The following is a 17,738-nucleotide window of genomic DNA, read 5'->3' as shown; positions in this document are numbered from 1 at the left end:
TGATTTTCGGAACTGAAATTATTAATTACAATTTTGATGTGCGGCCCCTCGAAAGGTAACAGTGAGATGATCACGGTCTCGAACAGGGTCGGTACCTAACTCTTTCTGACAAATGTCGCACATGGTAGCCATTTGAAAGTCTTTATCTTCCTGAGAAGACAAATTCATAAGTTTGTTTGTTTGTTTGTTGTTTAACGCCGCACTCAGCAATGTCCTGTTGTTTTTCCTTCATTACGTCCTGAATAACATTGGCTCCCCTAGGAATGAGAGAACATTTGTTGAATCTGGGATCAGTGGACACAGCTTTAAACCAGTAACCTGATGATACATGTTTCTGATATTGTAAACAATATTGCGTGAGAAGAGGTTGGAATCCGTGGCAGCCACGAATCTTTCTAGTAATGGATTCTAGGTCGCAGTATATCACACAGGTACACAGATTTGACGACATATATGATTAAGCCTGTCCCATCTTTCTTCCTCAGTTTGTGGTACTTTGACCTGCATACTCTGTCCTACATAGTAAGGTGTTTGCAACTCCAACAGGTCCTTGTTGCTGAACCTGGGCGATGGAATGTTTTATGTTCATGTGTAGTCCTGTCTTCCATTAAACGACGCATGTTTCTAATAAGACAGAATCTCTCTTTTCTTCCTTATTAGTAATAATGTCTATCCGGGTGGAAAATGTGAACTTTGATATATGTGAAGGAGATACCCCATTCTTCTCACCCCAAGCTAATACATTGGTTGGAATGCCATTTTGTTTCTCAAACTTTGAAATTTGAGATATGGGGACGGGCATATCTATTCCATTCATATTTAGTTCTGATTCATAGGGGCCACGGGTTGCCCAGTCGTCTAAGGCGCCGCGATTCGCTGTGAGAGTTGCGTCCCTTGGGCACGCCAGAAACCTATGATTGTGGGTTCGAATCCCGGTTCGCCCCGATTATGTTTCTAGGTTTGTCAGCACCATACCCGTTCTTGTGGTTTCAGCGAAGTGGTAAACGTCCGAGACCTGCATCACTTCGGGCTTTCCCCCCACATTAGGCTGACACGCCGTGATATAACTGGAATACTGTTAAAAGCAGCGTTAAACCCAACTCACTCAGTCTGATTAATAATTTCTGTATGTGCTAACTTTATCCCGATGTTGTGCTCTATCCACTGGATAACAATACATTTTTTATCTTCGTTATATAATGTTAACAATAGCTCTTTGTCCTTCATTTTGTAGACCCGTGAAGATTCCGGGGTAGAATAGGTCTTCAGCAACCCATGCTTGCCGTAAAAGGTGACTATGCTTGTCGTAAAAGGCGACTAACGGGATCGGGTGGTCTGGCTCGCTGACTTGGTTGATGCATGTCATCGATCCCAATTGCGTGGATCGATGCTCATGATGTCAATCACTGGATTGTCTGGTCCAGACTCGATTATTTACAGACCGCCGTCATATAGCTGGAATATTGCTGAGTGCGGCGTTAATCAACAAACCAAACCAACGAGAACCATGTGTTGCTGAATACCAGTTCTAACGCGCCCCCTTGGAGAGCTTACCTTTGACCTCCTCCAACCTTACACAGCCATCACACAGCTATGCTTGGGGAATGTAGTACCTCTCAGGAAGAGAGGTCAACGACAGGATGTACACTCGCGTTCCCTCGACCTGAATGCTTTCGAGACAGCTTTCCTGGGAGTAAGCATTGTGGTAGACTAACATCTAGTCTCTGCAAAAAACAGTTGTTAAATTATGGTTATAAAATATAATAGAAAGGAGCCCAGAGAATTCATTTTCAGATACTGATATTGCAGGAATCTAGACTTGCCAAACAATTATAGACTTGTATGGGCTGTATTTGCTATATTTGTTTCAGGGTCTGTATGATAGACTACCATTTTTTCAAATCTAGATGTTTGAGTGCTGTTTTTTGTCCAGGCATAAACGATCGTGTTGTGTAGAATCTGCTTTATCGTTAAGTTTTCCTTTTAAGTTCTGCGTACAGCTGTGTCGGCTCAAGTTATGTCGACCCGATAAAGGTTTGTAGATATAAACCATTCGTACAGTTATGAAACTCCGCTTACGCTCTCCCATATGCTAATATGAAAATCGTCATTCTTCCATTTCAGGTATAATGATAATCTTCACAAAATAAATACAATAGAATAAGGTATAATTAAGACCTGACTAACCGAATACAAACTCTATCCAAGGGTTCTACCGTGACACCACTTTACTCCTCAAATATAATGTATGACTATTTTGGTGAAAGTTCTTTTAACATCTACATTTAATAAAAATTGGTTACTATTTCACTGTATAAACACTATATTTAAACTATGTCTTACTTGAAATCCGTCAGTGCGTAAGGCATTATTTCAAAATAAATATTGAATTCTTGAAAAACTATGAGATTTCAATTCAATTTAAATTGATAGATTCCAATTACTTTGGGTAAGGCAAACAACAGAAACTGAGTTCACGATGTAGAATGAAATAATGATTGCGTTAGTTACAGATCCAAGTTTTCATGACTACCGTCGATCTTGATGGCAACGCTGAAACTGAGATGCGCAACGAGAAGAGCGGTTAAGAGTAAACCGAGCTCACACATGTACACAGCCGAAGTCCTCTAGCTGTCCCTGATTATTAAAATTTTATAGTCGTAAAAGTTGAAACTTCTGACACCAGAACTGATGATAGGAAACTGTCGGAACTGCAGGCTTTTAAATGGAGTGCTCACCGAATTGGTTGCACTGTAGGATACCGTATGTGAGCACTCCATTTAATGTCCAGCAGTTCTGGGCCCACTTGCACAAAGCGATCTTAGCGCTAAGATGATCGTAACTCCCATGCTTTAACATAGGTTTACAATAGTCGTAGCACTAAGATCGCTTTGTGCAAGTGGGCCCTGGTGTCAGACGTTTCATCTTTACGTGAGACGACTATCGATGGACCGGATGGGCATGCTTGGTGACTTGGTTGAATGTGTGGTGCCATGTACCCCGATATAAGTACATGTAATCGAGGCTTGGCCAGACAAACGAGTAGTTTAAGTATGAACAACGTTCCACGTCAACAGGTACTATGTCGCAATCAACCAAATGACGAACCTGACTACCCGAGGCTCTTTAGTCGCTTCTAACAAAACGCGCCGTTTACTGGTAACCGATTCTAAGCCAGGGTCGCCATTTGACGCAGGGAATATTACCTGCATGCTCATCCTTGCTGTTACTGGTACTTGTAGTAAGTGTTGGCCTACATACACACCGGGTGCTGTTGTTTAACCCTCCTATATTGCAGTTATATGAAGTTGGCCTGTAAATAATCAAATCTGGCCCTGGAAAAATAGTGTAGTGATTGATATTAACAGCAAAGATCCAGGACGTCGGTGTACGCCAAACCTGAACATCCGATTAATGAAATCGCCCAGTAAAACAAATATTTATTTCTGAGGATCACTTCAAAACCGAATCAACTGCGTCCGTATTCTAGTGGATAAATCGTCTGCAGAGGGAGTGATCGAGTAAGTGGGTGGATATGTTTGTGCCGCTTTTAGCAATATTCCAGCAATATCATGTCTCGGGACACCAGAAATTGGCTTTAAACATTGTACACATGTGGGGAATCGAACCCGGGCCTTCTGCGCGACGAGCGAACGCTTTGATCACTAGGCTACCCCACCGCCCTATGGATAGCGAAAGGTAAAAAGAGAAAGTGTGTAAGGTTTCGTGGTAATTGCATTGCTCATTGTGTGGATACATGTTTGCTGTGGAGAAACATATCAGCTCATGTGAGAACAGTAAACTTCTTATGTATTCTTTTTTTAACGAACCTGAGTACCTGCATATTCTGGAAAACACATTTGTTATACTTACTGTTTGGGAACTTAAATTGATTCATAGAAAATGTCACACGGCAGAATAATTTGTATGATTTTATACGAAAATGTTGTGGTTCTGATTACATGTAATTTTTAAATATTTCCTATAAACAACTAAATGCTTATATCTCATGGATAAAATAATTAAAATTATTTTTTTACTTTTGCTAAGGTGCTATTATCTATTTTGATATTTTACTGGACAGTAAATATATATATGTGCAAGTTTTGGAAAGTAATGCACATGCCATCACACCCTCAGATTTGACATCCATGTAAAAAATACAGAGATTGAGTACATGTCTGTCATTGGAACCACAACAAGGCCCTCTGACAAAACAATAAATATATTAATTTACGCTATACACTCAGACTGTTATTTGTTCCCTTCAAATTTTAGAACTCACAATATACTGTATACTTGGTCTAGTGGATATAGCGTCTGCGTGAAGAGCCAAGTTAACACTGGTTGACTCGGACGCAGCATATTGTATCTGAGTCACAGTGCGTGGGGTATTCATCTTTAAAATTGAAAACAAAAGCACCAGATAATAAAACGCTTGTAAATTGTAATGATCATGTTTTCAATAGAAATAGACCAATCTGATCCAAGTTGTCAGCCGAAAAACCGTGACAGCTGTTGATTTTGGATAAAACAAGAATCTACACTAGGTGGAAAATCAACAATCAGAATAAAAAAGGATCATATAAAGATGTGAAAATCTTACCAGCTGATAACATCATTATTATGGTATTATCGATCATGGCAAATACCAAGTCCGTGCTGTCATTATTCATATTACGTGCTTTTTTCCCCGTCAGTGTAAGAGTTGTCTGCCCGGAATTTTATCAAGAATAATTAATTTGGAAGATTTTATGCGTGAATTATAAATGAAAATAATACACTTACCCTATTTCTATTCCAGAATATTTTTTTCTTATCGATTATAAATAATTTCACTTACCTTTTTATTCGATGCTCCGGACAGCCCGGAAGTCGAGCAAGAATGGATTACGGACATTATTGATTAAATTTTGATTGACAGGTGGGTGATTCAATACAATGGATTTTGGGGAATGTATACGGAACAGTTTTGCACATACCTTTATCGTGATAGATGAAAAGACGAAGAATAGACAAAACATGGAGGCGGGCGAGTTTGGAATTTTCTGTTGCATTGCTTCTCGGCCTCGACTGCGAGTTTGTATATTATTATTATTATTATTATCAGTTACATGGTCCTGTGGTTTACGACAGGTGCGACCCTGTCTTATTTGTTTTTTAAACTTAAGATAGCTAAGTCTATTCTCGAAGCTGTCTTAGCGCTAAGTTAAGACGTTTTTCGTTACACCTTTACGCCACTCTTAGAGCTAAGACAGCTTCGTGAATAGGCCGCCTACATCAGCGTTGCGGCTCCAGTCATGCTGTCACGTGAATGTCATGATGGGGTGTATTAGTCATATTTCTGTCACACGTAGAATGAATTATTAGTGAGGTCCGACAATAAATGTATCATCCCTAATTCAAAATCTCACCTGCAGATAAGGAACAAGTTACTTCATCGTTGTTAAAAGTGTTTGTACCAAGCCCACGAAACATTCGTTCATGTTTGGTCTGTCATTCCGGAGTGCAATAAGGGCAGGCAAACACAGCGTGTAGCTGGAGGAAATCTAACAAGCCAGACGTACATGTATACCGGCTTAGACGTACGTGTATACCGGCTTACTCGTACGTGTATCCCGGCCCAGACGTACATGTATACCGGCTTAGTCGTACGTGTATCCTGGCTTAGTCGTACGTGTATACCGGCTTACTCGTACGTGTATCCCGGCCCAGACGTACATGTATACCGGCTTAGTCGTACGTGTATACCGGCTTACTCGTACGTGTATCCCGGCCCAGACGTACATGTATACCGGCTTAGTCGTACGTGTATCCTGGCTTAGTCGTACGTGTATACCGGCTTAGTCGTACGTGTATACCGGCTTACTCGTACGTGTATCCCGGCCCAGACGTACGTGTATACCGGCTTAGTCGTACGTGTATACCGGCTTAGTCGTACGTGTATACCGGCTTACTCGTACGTGTATCCCGGCCCAGACGTACATGTATACCGGCTTAGTCGTACGTGTATCCTGGCTTAGTCGTACGTGTATACCGGCTTAGTCGTACGTGTATACCGGCTTACTCGTACGTGTATCCCGGCCCAGACGTACGTGTATACCGGCTTAGTCGTACGTGTATACCGGCTTACTCGTACGTGTATCCCGGCCCAGACGTACATGTATACCGGCTTAGTCGTACGTGTATCCTGGCTTAGTCGTACGTGTATACCGGCTTAGTCGTACGTGTATACCGGCTTACTCGTACGTGTATCCCGGCCCAGACGTACGTGTATACCGGCTTAGTCGTACGTGTATACCGGCTTACTCGTACGTGTATCCCGGCCCAGACGTACATGTATACCGGCTTAGTCGTACGTGTATCCTGGCTTAGTCGTACGTGTATACCGGCTTAGTCGTACGTGTATACCGGCTTACTCGTACGTGTATCCCGGCCCAGACGTACATGTATACCGGCTTAGTCGTACGTGTATCCTGGCTTAGTCGTACGTGTATACCGGCTTAGTCGTACGTGTATACCGGCTTACTCGTACGTGTATCCCGGCCCAGACGTACGTGTATACCGGCTTAGTCGTACGTGTATACCGGCTTACTCGTACGTGTATCCCGGCCCAGACGTACATGTATACCGGCTTAGTCGTACGTGTATACCGGCTTACTCGTACGTGTATCCCGGCCCAGACGTACGTGTATACCGGCTTAGTCGTACGTGTATCCTGGCTTAGTCGTACATGTATACCGGCTTAGACGTACGTGTATCCTGGCTTGGTCGTACATGTATACCGGCTTAGTCGTACGTGTATCCTGGCTTAGTCGTACATGTATACCGGCTTAGACGTACATGTATACCGGCTTAGACGTACGTGTATCCTGGCTTAGACGTACATGTTTACCGGCTTAGACGTACGTGTATCCTGGCTTAGACGTACATGTATACCGGCTTAGACGTACATGTATACCGGCTTAGTCGTACATGTATACCGGCTTAGACGTACGTGTATCCTGGCTTTGTCGTACATGTATACCGGCTTAGTCGTACATGTATACCGGCTTAGTCGTACATGTATACCGGCTTAGACGTACGTGTATCCTGGCTTGGTCGTACATGTATACCGGCTTAATCGTACGTGTATCCTGGCTTAGTCGTACATGTATACCGGCTTAGACGTACATGTATACCGGCTTAGACGTACGTGTATACCGGCTTAGTCGTACGTGTATCCCGGCCCAGACGTACGTGTATACCGGCTTAGACGTACATGTATACCGGCTTAGACGTACATGTATACCGGCTTAGTCGTACATGTATACCGGCTTAGACGTACGTGTATCCTGGCTTGGTCGTACATGTATACCGGCTTAGTCGTACATGTATACCGGCTTAGTCGTACATGTATACCGGCTTAGACGTACGTGTATCCTGGCTTGGTCGTACATGTATACCGGCTTAGTCGTACGTGTATCCTGGCTTAGTCGTACATGTATACCGGCTTAGACGTACATGTATACCGGCTTAGTCGTACGTGTATCCTGGCTTAGACGTACGTGTATCCTGGCTTGGTCGTACATGTATACCGGCTTAGTCGTACATGTATACCGGCTTAGTCGTACATGTATACCGGCTTAGACGTACGTGTATCCTGGCTTGGTCGTACATGTATACCGGCTTAGTCGTACGTGTATCCTGGCTTAGTCGTACATGTATACCGGCTTAGACGTACATGTATACCGGCTTAGACGTACGTGTATCCTGGCTTAGACGTACGTGTATACCGGCTTAGACGTACATGTATACCGGCTTAGACGTACATGTATACCGGCTTAGACGTACATGTATACCGGCTTAGACGTACGTGTATCCTGGCTTAGTCGTACGTGTATACCGGCTTAGACGTACATGTATACCGGCTTAGACGTACATGTATACCGGCTTAGACGTACGTGTATCCTGGCTTAGTCGTACGTGTATACCGGCTTACTCGTACGTGTATCCCGGCCCAGACGTACGTGTATACCGGCTTAGGCGTACATGTATACCGGCTTAGACGTACATGTATACCGGCTTAGACGTACGTGTATACCGGCTTAGTCGTACGTGTATCCCGGCCCAGACGTACGTGTATACCGGCTTAGACGTACGTGTATCCCGGCCCAGGCGTACGTGTATACCGGCTTAGACGTACATGTATACCGGCTTAGACGTACATGTATACCGGCTTAGACGTACGTGTATACCGGCTTAGACGTACATGTATACCGGCTTAGACGTACATGTATACCGGCTTAGTCGTACGTGTATACCGGCTTAGACGTACGTGTATACCGGCTTAGTCGTACATGTATCCCGGCCCAGACGTACGTGTATACCGGCTTAGACGTACGTGTATCCCGGCCCAGACGTACGTGTATACCGGCTTAGACGTACATGTATACCGGCTTAGACGTACATGTATACCGGCTTAGACGTACATGTATACCGGCTTAGTCGTACGTGTATCCTGGCTTAGACGTACGTGTATACCGGCTTAGTCGTACATGTATCCTGGCTTAGACGTACGTGTATCCTTGCTTAGTCGTACGTGTATCCTGGCTTAGACGTACATGTATACCGGCTTAGTCGTACGTGTATCCTGGCTTAGTCGTACATGTATACGGGCTTAGATGTACGTGTATCCTGGCTTAGACGTACATGTATACCGGCTTAGTCGTACGTGTATCCTGGCTTGGTCGTACATGTATACCGGCTTAGATGTACGTGTATACCGGCTTAGTCGTACGTGTATACCGGCTTAGTCGTACGTGTATACCGGCTTAGATGTACGTGTATCCTGGCTTAGACGTACATGTATACCGGCTTAGTCGTACGTGTATCCTGGCTTAGTCGTACATGTATACCGGCTTAGACGTACATGTATACCGGCTTAGACGTACATGTATACCGGCTTAGACGTACGTTATACCGGCCTAGACGTGTACGTGTATCCCGGCTTTGTCGTACGTGTATACCGGCTTAGACGTACATGTATACCGGCTTAGACGTACATGTATACCGGCTTAGACGTACGTGTATCCTGGCTTAGTCGTACGTGTATCCTGGCCTAGACGTACGTGTATACCGGCTTAGACGTGCGTGTATACCGGCTTAGTCGTACGTGTATACCGGCTTAGTCGTACGTGTATACCGGCTTAGTCGTACGTGTATACCGGCTTAGACGTGCGTGTATACCGGCTTAGTCGTACGTGTATACCGGCTTAGTCGTACGTGTATCCTGGCTTAGACGTACGTGTATACCGGCTTAGACGTACATGTATACCGGCTTAGTCGTACGTGTATACCGGCTTAGACGTACGTGTATCCTGGCTTAGACGTACGTGTATCCTGGCTTAGACGTACGTGTATACCGGCTTAGTCGTACATGTATACCGGCTTAGACGTACGTGTATCCTGGCTTAGACGTACGTGTATACCGGCTTAGTCGTACGTGTATACCGGCTTAGACGTACGTGTATACCGGCCTAGACGTACGTGTATACCGGCTTAGACGGCCAGCAGCTTTCGTAGGGAAAGATGAAATGTGGATTGAGAGATCTGGCAGCTGTGTTTGGATGATCTTGTGTGAGATTTGATAATTTTGTCAAATGTACATCTATGGAGTAAATTAAAAGTGTCCAAGTTTTTCCAATATTTAGTGTTGTCTTTTTGAACATGATGATATATAATATTTACTTTTCCCTGATTATATTTCTAAACTTTTACCCTTTCTTGAACTGGTAAGCACAAACTACCAATAGAAACAGGCCGATGGGAAATTATATCACGAGAGAAAAAGATATGTATATTGTGTGACTGCCAAGGAATTGGTGACGAATGCCATTATGTATTCAACTGTAATTCCTCTTTAACCTTATGCGCTGAATGAGTTAATGAATACTACACACACTGGCTAAACATAAGTAGATATCGTAAACTGCTCACAAATGGTAAAGTTGGTTTCTTTAAATAAGCCTCTCCAAGTTCCTCAGACATTTGAATGCTATACTGTGACGTATTCTTCAACATATGCCATCAAGCTGTAGTACTAGTACTGTAGTTTTTGTTGTTGTACAACTCATGTACCACCGATGGTTGTTGTCGAGTAATAAGAGAGAGAGAGAGAGAGAGAGAGATAGAGAGAGAGAGAGAGAGAGAGAGGGGGGGGGGGGGGGGGAAGTCCCTGGGAAAACATGATAAAGCACATACATGATTATAAGTGCATAATCTGACTAAATCACAGTGATCAAAGAATAATAAAGACAAATCACCCTCAATACAAAAAAACTGTTATGGTATATATATAATTCCTGCGAATACCCTACCTCTATTACATCATAGCCACAATTCCCATTTTGGCAATAATCACACTATAAAGTCTTTAGATTTTTGTCTCCAACAGACGTCCTCTTCACTGCCAATTATCCCATACTTTAGGGGTAAACCCTATCCCTTGTCAAACTGAATCTGTGCATGCGTAAGGCGGGAAAACATCACTTCTTTCCTGTGTGAGTTGGATCAACAAGCAAAATGGTTTGCTCATTAATCCAAACACGTATTGGTTAATAATTCACAGCTAGTACAAGATCCAAAAAGATTACAACAGTCAACCTACGATCGTCATTTGATTATAGCAGACATCCTACGATCGTCAAGTTTGCAGCAGACGACCTACTACAGTCAAGCTTGCTGGGAACAGTGGCATAAGAAGCAAGATCGTTGATGTAAGTAAATAAATTTAGTTTACGTAGTGTGGGGTATGGATGCCTCCCCACTACCGTCATCGGGATTCTGCTCAGGGTGTGGAATTGATCAAGCGATCGGGGACCCTCACCCGAGATGTGTACTTGTAGAAAGAGCACGTGCACTCCAAGATCAAGATGCACATACTGCAGATCAAAGGAAAAAATTGACAAGCTCTATAACGCTCTAAATTGTCTTAAGTCTAAATCCAGACGGAAGACTAGATCATCGGACAAAAAGTCTTCATCGATCTCTCCCCAAACCAAAACTAAATCTAAATCAAATGTAAATCAAAAGTGTTGTCTCTCAGGTAAACTGACTTCCTCAGAGAAACACACGGGCACTAAAGGGGTGATGCAAAAAGAGAACCCGGTTTTTTGCTGTGAGGGAAAATCACGTTGCTCAACCCACCTGCCCAAAGCTAAGGAGCAGGCATCCAGCTCTTGTCTTGGGACCACCGCCTTATGCCCGGGTGTTATGGGTAGTTTGGTAACTCATGGTTTTAAAGTAACTGTGGAGCCCAAATCTATTCCAATTCTTTTTCCGTGCTTCTCGGGAAAAGAAACATGTATCACGAGAATCTCACAAAATAAACACCATTCTTCCAGCCGGGCTTATCAACCTAACACGACTTTCATTGAAGAAAATCGTGCTAAACTAAAAGGTTCCATTACAAAAGGGCGCTCCTTCAGCCACAGTCACAATTGAGAATCGCGTCTATAGCTCGGACAGTTATGTATCACCTAACTATTACAGTTATACAGTATAATCCTCGTGCAGCTCGAGCCAGGAGTCGCAGCAGAGAGTTAACCATATACCACGTGATACCGTCTCACCCCAGTGGTAAGAGCCCGGGGGGGTACGACCGAGAGGATTTTCCGGGCGCTTCTCAGGAGGATGCTAATAGTACACTCACGTTTAAATCAAACGACAACACTTTTGAAGATATTGTTTATGAAATCCATCAATTGATCCCATCTGTCAAGCCACCAAGCAACGATGCAGAGGATCCGGTGCTTATTGAACGGGCTGGTTATGAAAATCCTGTAGAAAAGAGGGAAGGTTAATTCACTGAAAATGTGGTCGCAAAATGAATGTGGTTTTAAACGCTGCTACCAGTAAAGCTTTCAGCATGCCTTATCCTCAGAAAGGGAGACAATGCTATTAAACTATTACCAGGATAAATGTTGAGATGAACAAATTCAAAGAATTTGACAATGTTAATAAGCAGATGAAAAATATAAGCATGTATATGAACTGGATTGCAGCAGGCATCAGACATGTACTTCCCCCTGTTAACTGTGAGGAATTTACTGGCCGACCTTGTGACACAAAAGTTGAGATGAATTTGGAACAAGTTGGTTTCATTCATAGTGCATTGGATAACATACTGAAGATGCACGTAGATCTTCAAACTGCACAGGTATGGATGGCCACATAATTCCTGCTTTCTCACCGAAATCATCTTATTCAACGGGTTAAACACAATATCTCAGATCCACTAAGACGAAGTTTGACGTCTCCATCGATAGTGGCTCCCCAGTTCCTCAAGGGCAGACTAATCTCTGTGATTATTGAGATTTCACGCACCACTAATCAGAGATTCCAAAACTCTCCTATCACAATGGCAGGCCAAGTAGAGCATGCAAATGAACTGGGTCAAGTTTCACGAGAATGTAATCATGTGATCATGTTACGATATTTCATTGGCTAATATTTTGCTATTGTCACAGAACGGCAATCCAATTTACATACAGTCAACCAATGGGATTAATACACTTCGATGTCAGGCAGGCCAGTAACAATTCCATATATGGCACAGACTTCTTGGAAATTGAATGATGGACAGTTGACTGCATTTCTTGAAAAAGTAAAGCGAGGTGGGTCTAGTGCTGACGTTCGAAGATTCGCTTGGCCTAGCTTTGATGAAATATTTTATTTGAACAAACAAGTCACGGTCGAGGCTCATGCGGTCTCGATCGCAAACTTTGTTGACACATAAGTCAGACTACAACAAATATAACTTTTAACGAGTCAAACGTATGGGAAACCAGACAGTGGTCGTCTGTCACAAGACACCGAAAATTGGAAGTCAATTACGGACGACCCTTTGCTAATCGAAGTGGTAAAAGACAGCGTCCAGAGCTTGTAGTCCACTCCAAAGGACGACATTTTCATGTTTGTATATACGAAACTACCTAGTACGTCCCCAAAGTTTCAAATGAAATCAGTACAAACTGGGAGATTGAGAGGTCAGTCTGGACCTACAGGATGCCTACCTGCATGTGCCTATTCACCCAAGTTGTCGACCCTACCTACGCTTTGCAGTAAACGGTCTAAGGTTCGAATTCAACGTGTTTCCATTCGGAATAGCAATAGCGCCATTGCTTTTTACACAGATAAATACCAACTCAAGACATCGTGTACATAGGGTCGAGGTTTCATCATTCAAAAAGCATACTACAACCTCCTCACAGCCAACTTTCGGAACTACGATGGTGGCTTTTGCGTCAAAACGTCATGCCAGGTATCCCTCTCTTGTGGTTTGTCAGGACCATACCATGCAACTGATATCTGGGTCAGCATCAGAAGAGTTGAATGCACTACTTCACCACTTAGCTAACATGGCTATCAGCCTGTGGTATCGGCAGTGGGTCAAGGAGTGAACACAACACAAGTCCATTTAGTCAGTTAATGATAACGCTGATACTTTCAATATGATTAATGGGTTACTTAAAGAATAACAACTTAGTAATATGGATTTTCAAGTGATTGTTTTCGATGTCCTTAAGGATCAAACAGGTACTAATTTGTTTCAAACTTTATGTATTGACATGGGTTCTGTATCTCGGAAATATCTTAATGAAAACAGTTACAAGATAATTACAGCCAAAGAGGCTGTTTTACAAATGCAAGATAAACAAGCCGAGCTCCATCTTGGGCCGAGCCGACGGACCCGTCTTGCCCGACCATAGCCGAGCCGACACGACCGTCTTGCCCGACCTTAGCCAAGCCGACACGACCGTCTTGCCTGACCTTAGCCGAGCCGACACGACCGTTTTGCCCGACCATAGCCGAGCCGACGGACCCGTCTTGCTCGACCACAGCCGAGCCGACACGAACGTCTTGCCCGACCTTAGCCGAGCCGGCTAACCTTTGGGGTTACACGAAAACCAACGACGTTTTTTAAGTTTAAAAGCCATTACATTTCGATGCATGCACAGTCTAGCCTAAAAGCTACAATAAAACAAATTTTGGCTAGCTTAGTCAGTTCCTTTTCAGAGTACAGGAAGTTCAACCAATCAAACCCAGTCCCGCACCAAATGTCGATGTCACCAGTTTGAAAACATCCTTGCATGATCACAATTCAGTTGGTCATCCTGTTCAAAAGACAACTCCAAATATTGAAAAAAACATGGTCGGTTTTAATTACTGGATGGACGTACATTTCAGAAAACATAACACCTTACACAAAGCCGCCAGATCTCTCAATCTACTTTCAATCGTCTCTACGAAAGCTGCTGGTCGAACGACCGATTCTGATCGAACGACCGATTCTGATCTGGCGTAGTCGGTGCATATTCAGGTTCTTAAAAAAAATAGTAAGTCCGCTGTGTATAAAAGAGCCACAAATTTTACCCCAGCAGCTTCTTTGTGAAAATGGTCTACACTTTTCTGGAAACGTAGCGTAACCCTTCTTTAACATTGGCTGATTTGAAAAACCGATTTGACCATGATTCTGGTACACATTTTAAACATAGTAAACGATTTAACATAAACAGTTATCACGGAACCGCCTCACTCGTTATGCCGCCTTTGGCCGAGCTGGCGACCCCGTCTTGCTCGACCCAAGCCGAGCAGGCGGCCCCGTTTTGGGGTTACACGAAAACAATGTTTTCCCATATCTCTTAATCCAGCCTTTCCTGTCAATGAACAATAAAGCAATGTGCGGATACGTAGCGAGGTTTGTTTTTGTCTTTGTTGTTTGAGGTCGGACTCAGAAATATTCACGCCATATGACGGCAGCTTTTATGCAATCGCATCTGTGCCAGACAAACCATTGTCTGATATTTTAAGCAACGTTAACGTCTCAAAGCAGTCTGCCAGGTCACCGGGACTGGCCGCCCGTTCCACTGAGACACGTGTACGACAAGCACATGTTACTGAGGATCAATTCTAACCCAACGGGTTCAACAAGATATAACGGCATCGTCAGCATGCGAAACTTGGATTGCCTGGAAGTTTGTTTGTTTGTTGTTTAACGCCGCACTCAACAATATTCCGGCTACATGACGGCGGTATGTAAATAATCTAATCTGGATCAGACAATCAAGTGATTGACATCATGACACACGTAGTACATTGAGCGAGGAGAATACCTGGATGACCATACTTGCGACACAGTTCTTGTCATGTTGTAACCGATTTGGTTTGTTTTTAAGCAAATGAAAATGTTGATGCAATTACAAGTTACATGGCTTTAATGACCAATATTTGATAGTGGTTCAAATACCTTTGAACAGTATTTCTGTTAGATCCCCTGGTTTTTACCCCCTTGGTGAAGCAAGGCCATCTGTGTTTCTCATCCACCCGCTGGGCCTACATCACCATCACGTGATCAAATCCACCCATCCACCCGCTGGTCCTACATCACCATCACGTGTTCAAATCCACCCATCCGCTGGTCCTACATCACCATCACGTGATCAAATCCACCCATCCACCCGCTGGTCCTACATCACCATCACGTGTTCAAATCCACCCATCCGCTGGTCCTACATCACCATCACGTGATCAAATCCACCCATCCACCCGCTGGTCCTACATCACCATCACGTGTTCAAATCCACCCATCCGCTGGTCCTACATCACCATCACGTGATCAAATCCACCCATCCACCCGCTGGGCCTACATCACCATCACGTGTTCAATTCCCATCCGCCCATCCACCCGCTGGTCCCACATCACCATCACGTGTTCAAATCCACCCATCCAGCCGCTGGTCCTACATCACCATCACGTGTTCAGATCCACCCATCCAGCCGCTGGTCCTACATCACCATCACGTGTTCAGATCCACCCATCCAGCCGCTGGTCCCACATCACCATCACGTGTTCAGATCCACCCACCCATCCGCTGGTCCTACATCACAATCACGTGTTCAAATCCACCCATCCACCCGCTGGTCCTACATCACCATCACGTGTTCAAATCCACCCATCCACCCGCTGAATATGTTTTATCCTGACTTTGAACAGTGTGGAACGAATTCACGTCTGCCCTGTACTGAATTGATATCCGAAAACGAGAAGCAAGTCGGCCTATTTTTTGGCTTTCAGGTCTTTTGAGGCCCTCCTCTCACTACCGACCTCAAACAGTTCCTGGTGTGCCTGGTCTTGTCTCAATAGTAACAATAAGCCCCCAGGATGAAGGTGAAATAGTGCCTGACTGCAGTGGAACACAAGATTCGGCAAAATTATTTTCCAACTTACGCAAGATATGTTAAAATTTTGCAATACAGCTAATATTCTCAATGATTTAATCTTTTCAATACTTTCAACGTCTCAAGATGCTGAAAATGGGATCAGGAGGGACAATGTCACCCGGCCTATCGTACACAGCTACCATAAGATTCATGCCAATGTTAACAGTTACACATCCATGAAATAAAATGGTGATCAAACAAACCCCTTTTCATCAATAGTCACGAAGACATTGTAGTGTTTGGGGCAAGGACAGACAGGTGTATAATTTAGTCGTAACTGAAACACATGCATGGTATAGTCTGGTTGATTGACTGATATGGCCGTACTATTGATATTTCTACTAAGGAAAGGGGTGTCTTTGGCAATAACTTTAAAAAACCCAAATGCAACTCATACAACGCCCTATTGAACGTGGGGACACGGGTGGCCCAGTCGTCTAAGGCGCCGCGATTCGCTGTGCAGAGTTGCGTCCCTTGGGCACGCCAGAAACCTATGATTGTGGGTTCGAATCCCGGTTCGCCCCGATTATGTTTCTAGGTTTGTCAGCACCATACCCGTGCTCGTGGGTTTCACCGAAGTGGTAAACGTCTGAGACCTGCATCACTTCGGGCTTTCCTCCCACATTAAGCTGACACGCCGTGATATAAGTGGAATACTGTTAAAAGCGGCGTTAAACCCAACTCACTCACTCACTATTGAACGTAATCACCAAAACACACCCCAGCCCAATAAAGATAACCTACATACGAAATCAGTATCTGATGTAACAGTTGGTAAAATATCGTCAGCTACACTGTCGACACAGTGAATTACCGTTGGTACGAAAGCGCAGTTCTGCATTTGATAGCGATACAATAAAATCTGATGTAACAATTTGTAAAATACCGCCAGCTTCACTAACGACCAAGCGAATCTCCATGGGTACTTATGCAGAGTTTAAAATATGAGATAGTAACGGTTACAATATCGTCACTTCCAGTATGGCCCCAGTAAACTGTACACTGGTTCAAAGTCGCTTGAATTAACAGTAACAGTTATATGACGGTGCCTTAGCGTGAGGGAACCCCGAAGCGGCGCAGGTCTTAGTCGCGTACGTAGACGTTACTTTGGTGAAAAAGACGAGCACGGGTGGTGCTAACAAGCTGTAGTCAGGGCGAATCTGGCATTAGGATTACGCAACTTTGTTGTTCGCAATCAAACTCAGATACCTGAGTGAGTGAGTATGGTTTTACGCCGCTTTTAGCAATATTCCAGCAATATCACGGCGGGGGACACCAGAAATGGGCTTCACACTTTGTACCCATGTCGGGAATCGAACCCGGGTCTTCGGCGTGACGAGCGAACGCTTTAACCACTAGGCTACCCGACCGCTCCTCAGATACCTGAGTTTTCTCGACCAAGGTGTTTTTAGGACCAGGGATATGATATAGTTTGCAAGACTTAGTGTGTGGGGTCCTCAATGAGTCACGGGGTC

Source organism: Haliotis rufescens, unplaced genomic scaffold, assembly GCF_023055435.1.
Source record: "Haliotis rufescens isolate VD_foot unplaced genomic scaffold, xgHalRufe1.0.p SCAF_4, whole genome shotgun sequence".
Classification (NCBI taxonomy): Eukaryota; Metazoa; Mollusca; class Gastropoda; order Lepetellida; family Haliotidae; genus Haliotis; species Haliotis rufescens.
Note: the sequence above shows the minus strand (reverse complement) of the source record.